Genomic DNA, 6,087 nt, shown 5'->3' with positions numbered 1-6,087 from the left:
GGCCTACGGAAAACAAACTTCCGTGGAAAGGCGTGGAGCAGCCTCCCACGCACGCCTGGAAGCAGCCCGGTATTTTACACTTCGAGTCCTGTCCACAGCCCAGCAACTGCGCCCTCTGCCCGGAGCCCAGGGGCTACTGCGCCCGACAGCACTGGCGCTCAACCCCCACAGCCTCCCCCACGGACACGCGTGCCCGGCGCCGCGAGGGCTGCTCAGCCTGGTAACGTGGCTGACACGACCTCGGGAGGAATTTCACCTGTTGCACGCCGGCAAACCCTTTGTCCAGGGCAAGCAGGAGGAGGGGCAGGAGAAGCTGGACCCCACCCTCTTGTGAGCCCAGGCTGGGTGCGGAGCGTGCGCTCGGCCCTTTCCTGAGACGCCCCCCGGGCTGTCAGGGGTCTGGCTGGCCCCTCACCTCTGCTTCTGTCTCACGGCTGAACTCCTGTGTGAAGACAAGGACCCGGGGCAGCCGATCTCTGGATTCCCGGGGACATGGCTGAGGGGTGCGGGCTCTGGTTAGAAGCACACACAGAGCTGAGTGTCATTAGAGCAGCCCCACACCAGGCTACGGCTGTAGTTAGAACAACCACACAGTGAGCTCCGACTGTGGTTAGAGCACTCACGCCGAGCTCTGGCTGTCCTCGAACAACCACACAGCCACGTGCACTGAGCTGTTTGCAGTGCACACAGCAGGCCCACGAGCCACGCCCACTCCCTGACTGTCCCGCAGCTGAGGCCCAGGGAGAACGAGGCACCCGCCCGAGGTGTCAGGTTTACTTCCAGGCGCTGTCTGCCTGTCCACTGGATCCATCCCCAACAGCCAGCCCAGCAGTGCGGTAATGAGACCCAGATGCTCCGAGAGGCTGAGGAACTTGGCCGTGGTCACCCCCTGGGGAATGACCTCGCTGCACCGCAGGCGCTGGTGGTGAGGGCCCGTGGGGCGTCCTGCAGCCCAGGCCCTGTCATTCCCCTGAGGGTCAGGGTGAAGCCAGGGACAGCCACCTTGGGCCCCCTGGCAGGCTGCCGCTCTGGACAACCCTTGGCCTGGCTGTCCTCAGAGGATGGAGCGGGGACAGAAAGCTGGTGTCCCTCCCTTCCACTGTGTGGATGGCAGCCGATGGCCAGGTGACCAGTGGTCTGGGTGTCTGTGAGAGGGAAGTAGGGTATGGGATGGCAGCACGTACAGCCCACGTCCAGAACGGAGGAGGCTTCTGGGGGCACCGAGTGCAGGCGGGGGCGAGCGGCTGGTGCCCAGTGAGTCAGCACACACAGCAGGACCTGTCCCAGGCCAGCGCAGGGCAGGGGCGCAGGGACTCAGCACCCAGCACAACGACGCCTCCGCCCTCAGGAGCCTTCTGCCTGGCGCAGGACACCCAGGGACGCGCCTCGCTCCCGCCCCTCATTCCTCCTGTCTGTTAGATGGGTGGGTCCCCGCCTCCCTCTCACTCACTCATTTGTTCATCCAAGGAATCTTCATCGAGTGCCCATCATAAGCCAGGTCTTCTCTGCCCCCATGGCGCGTACAGTTCACAAAACACTGAAAACAACCCAGGAAACACAGGAGGGGACTTCGCAAAGTGTGTGGAAAATGGAATTAAAAGGTAAGTTTGTGGGGCCAGCGCTGTGGCATAGCGGGTAAAGCTGCCTCCTGCTTTGCCGGGATCCCATATGGGTGCCGGTTCGAGTCCCGGCTGCTCCCCTTCCAATAAAGCTCCCTGCTAATGGCCTGGGAAAGCAGAGGAAGATGGCCCAAGACTTTGGGCCCCTGTACCAGCGCGGGTAACTCAGAAGAAGCTCCTGGCTCCTGGCTTCGGCTTGGCTCAAGCCTGGCCATTGCACCACTTGGGGTCGCACCACTTCCACTGGATGGAAGACTGTCTCTCTCTCTCTCTCTCTCTCACTCTCTCTCGCTCTCTCTCTCTGCCTCTGCCGCTCTGTAACTCTGCCTTTATTGATGTAAATAAATAAACGTTTTTTTAGAGAAAGGTGAGTTTGCCTTGCTGTAACCAAAAGCTGAGATCCATCACAGGTGTGGGATCTCAGACGGTTCCTAGGAAACACGGGTGAGATGCCTCTGCACGGATTTCGATGGTCTTGGGAACAAAAGCATCTGTTAATCCCATTTCCCGTGAAGGCGAAGGCTCAGGTAGCTGATGAGGACTTTGAGAACCCGCAGGGGAGAGGACGCCGAGCCGGGGAGGACCCAGCTGCTCTGGGGGAGGCTGTTCCAGCCGGCGAGGGCAGGGAGGGGGGCACAGAGCATGTTCAGGTGGGCAGAACAGCGAGACCCGCGGAGAAAGGAACCCGGGGGCTTTAGGAGCAGAAGGGTGAGCAGTGTCTCGGGGGGAGTGCTGGGGAGGCCGTTTGATGGGTTCCAGTCTTTTTTTTTAATATTTATTTTATTTATTTGATAGAGTTACAGAGAAAGGTAGAGACAGAGAGAGAGGCCTTCCATCCTCTGGTTCACTCCCCAATTGGCTGCAGTGACTGGAGCTGCATTGATCTGAAGCCAGGAGCCAGGAGCTTCCTCCAGGTCTCCCCCGTGGGTGCAGGGGCCCAGGCACTTGGGCCATCTTCCACTGCTTTCCCAGGCCACAGCAGAGAGCTGGATCAGAACAGGCAGAACTCGAACCGCATCCATATGGGATGCTGGCACTGCAGGCGGCGGCCACTTTACCTGCTATGCCACAGCGCCAGACTTGATGTTGGATTCTAGTTGCCAATTTTTTTTAAGATTTATTTATTTATTTGAAAGAGTTACACAGAGAGGGAGAGAAGGAGAGGCAGAGAGAGAGAGAGAGAGAGAGAGAGGTCTTCCATCCACCGGTTCACTCCTCAGTTGGCTGCAACAGCCGGAGCTGTGCCGATCTGAAGCCAGGAGCCAAGAGCCAGGAGCTTCTTCCTGGTCTCCCACATGGGTGCAGGGGGCCAAGGACTTGGGCCATCTTCTATTGATTTCCCAGGCCATAGCAGAGAGCTAGATCGGAAGTAGAGCAGATAGGACTCGAACCGGCGCCCATATGGGATGCCGGCGCTTCAGGTGGTGGCTTTACCCGCTCTGCCACAGCACCGGTCCCTCTACTTGCCTTTTTTTTTTTTTTTTTTTTTTTTTTTTTGATTTTTGCATCAATGTTCCCGAGTAGTGTGAGTCTATAGCTCTCTCCACGCTGCCATCCAGATGTAGGGCTCAATGTTTGTCTCGTTTAAGGAGAGACATCAGCCGTGTTCTGAAACAGCTTACAGATCATTGGGATTTTCTGGTCTCTGGGTTTTCAAAGACTTCCCTTATGAAGCCATCTGTGCCAGTGCTTTTGTTGTGAGGTAGTTCTTTAACAATGTTCTTTATTGTTTTGTTTTTTTGATTGGATATAGATTTGTTTTAAAAAGGAATTTTCCTGGGGCCAGGTAAACACCCTGGCCTGAAGGCACCGTGCTGATCTGAAGCCAGGAGCCAGGCGCTGAACAGGAAGAGGAGAACTGGGACAGAACTGGCGCCCCGACCGGGACTAGAACTCAGGGTGCCAGCGCCGCAGGCAGAGGATGAGCCTAGTGAGCTGTGGCGCCAGCCAAGTTGGCCTTCTCTCACTCATCAAGGCAGCGTGCTGTGAAGATTCCTCTGATCTCCACACCTGTAGAATCCACAGATTCTGATCCGCACTGTTGTCATTATTGTTACTTTTTAGAATTTTTTAAGATTTATTTTTATACTATTTATTTGAAAGAAGAGTTACAGAGAGAGGCAGAGCCAGAGAGAGAGACAGAGAGAGAGAGAGAGCACTCTTCCATCCGCTGGTTCACTCCCCAAATGGCTGCAATGACAGGGATTGAGCCTGGCTGAAGCCAGGAGCCAGGAGCTTCCTCCAGGTCTCCCACATGGGTGCAGGGGCCCAAGCACTCGGGCCATCTTCCACTGCTTTCCCAGGCCACAGCAGAGAGCTGGATTGGAAGTGGAGCAGCTGGGACTTGAACTGGCGCCCATCTGGGATGCCGGCGCTGCAGGCAGTAGCTTTACCCGCTACGCGCCAGCGCCAACCCCTCTCTGTTTACTGTCCTCTCTCTTCTGCTTGTGAAATCTGTCCCTTCAAACGGTGCGTTCGTGCCCCCACCCGCCGCAGTCCGACCTCTGAGTGCACATTCTCAGTCTTCAGGAGGACTTGGTCTTGCCCTTGGTGGTTCTAGATCAGCCTCAGGCCCAGTGGCCACACTGTCCCCTCTGTCCTCGTTCCCGGTTCCTGGCTCAGAGCTTGCGGGCAGAGAGAGCTGCCCGGGGATTGGGTGCTTTCTTTTCATGCGGGGCGCTCTGGAAGCGTGGACACGCTCTGCTTTCTGGTCCGCTGAGGCTGTGGCTCGGGCGTGTGCGATTGCTGGCACTGCTGGGAGGGCGCGCTGGGGGCAGGCACCAGGCAGCCTGGTCCTCCGCAGCTGCCCCGAGTCCCTCTGTGGGAAGTCTCTGCCTTGGAGCGTGACGCACTGGCTCTGTCACTCCTTTAAATTCCATCTTATTTACTTGAAAGGCAGAGTGGCAGGCAGAGAAACAGACACAGAGTGAGAAAGAGATTTTTCACCTGCTGGCTCAGTTCCGAAATGACCGCGGAGCCGGGGCGGGGCCAGGCTGAAGCCAGGATGCAGGAACCCCACCCTGCTCTCCCACGTGCGTGGCACCTTCTGCCGCCTCTCTGGGTGCGTTGGCAGGGACTGGATCAGAAGCAGAGCAGCCGGGGCTCACGCTGGCACACTGACACGGGATGCCGGTGTCCCAGGCGGCGGCCTGACCCGCTGTGCCACCGTGCCCACCTCCCTCCCGAATTCCTAACACGCGCCTTGGAGCCCACAGATTCCGCCCTGAGAATTGCTAGCTGGGCCCCCGACCTCGGCAAACAGCACTTTCATTGTGATGCCTGCTTGCTAATTTCTGCTTGGGCCCAGAAATTTCGTCAAACAACCTTTCTTCATTTCAAAATTGCTCCTGTTTGCTTGTTTACCTTATGTCCCGTGGGGAAAGCAAAGAAGCGAGCTGACAGCCGACATGCGCTGACAGGTGCTGCAGGCTGCGTCGCCTTCGTTAAAGAGAATTAGTTCTTAAAGATCGTCCCAGATCCAGCAAGGGCTCATTGCACAAGGAAGTGCGGAGATGGGTTAGGGGTCTGTGACGGCAGTGGTCTTGGCCTAGCCTTGGCCCAGGGAGGAGGCCGTGGGCAGGGGAGGAGGGTATGTATTTGGGAGATATTTTTGAGCTACAGAGGATTTAGTGAGGAACTGAATGCTGGGGGTGAGAAAGAGGGGGAAATCCTCCTAGCCCTCCCCCAAGAAAGAGCTGGCTCCTCCAGCAGGGAGAATGCTCTCCCAGGGCTGCAGCAGCCAGGACGGGGCCCGGCCAAAGCCTGGAGCCAGGAACACCATCCCGGGATCCAACTCCTTAGCCGTCAGCTGCTGCCTCCCGGGAGTTTCCGCCATCAGCAGGCTGGAATCAGGGGCCAGAGCTGAGAATCAAACCCAGGCAGCGGGGCGTGGGATGCAGGCGCTCTCTCGTCACCAGCATCTCAACTCCCCCCACCCCACCACGCAAAGCTGTTGCTTTGTGAAAGATGATGTTGGGGCCGGCGCTGTGGCACAGCGGGTCAGCGGCCTGGCCTGCAGGGCCGGCATCCCACATGGCTGCCAATTCAGTCCTGGCTGCCCCACTTTCGATCCAGCTCCCTGCTAATGCGTCTGGGAAAGCAGTAGAAGATGGCCCGAGTGCTTGGGCCCCTGCTACCCACTTGGGAGACCCGGAAGAAGCTCCTGGCTCCTGGCTTGGCCTGGCCCAGCCCTGGCCATCGCAGTCATTTGGGGAGTGAACCAGCAGATGGAAGATCTCTGTATCTGTCTCCCTCTCTCTGTAACTCTCACTTTCAAATGAATGAATAAATCCTTTCAAAAAGAAAGAAGAAAAGAACAGCTGAGAGAGCAAGGCAGAAATATCTTTAGGGCCAGCTCCGTGGTGCAGTGGGTTAATCCTCCGCCTGCGGTGTCAGCATCCCACATCGTGGGTGCCGTGTTCGAGTCCCGGCTGCCTCTCTTCCAATCCCGCTCCCTCCTGATAAACCT

The sequence above is a fragment of the Oryctolagus cuniculus genome, chromosome 1 (genome assembly GCF_051225735.1).
Source record: "Oryctolagus cuniculus isolate XC-2025 breed Fujian yellow rabbit chromosome 1, ASM5122573v1, whole genome shotgun sequence".
Classification (NCBI taxonomy): domain Eukaryota; kingdom Metazoa; phylum Chordata; class Mammalia; order Lagomorpha; family Leporidae; genus Oryctolagus; species Oryctolagus cuniculus.
This window is presented reverse-complemented; position numbering follows the sequence as displayed.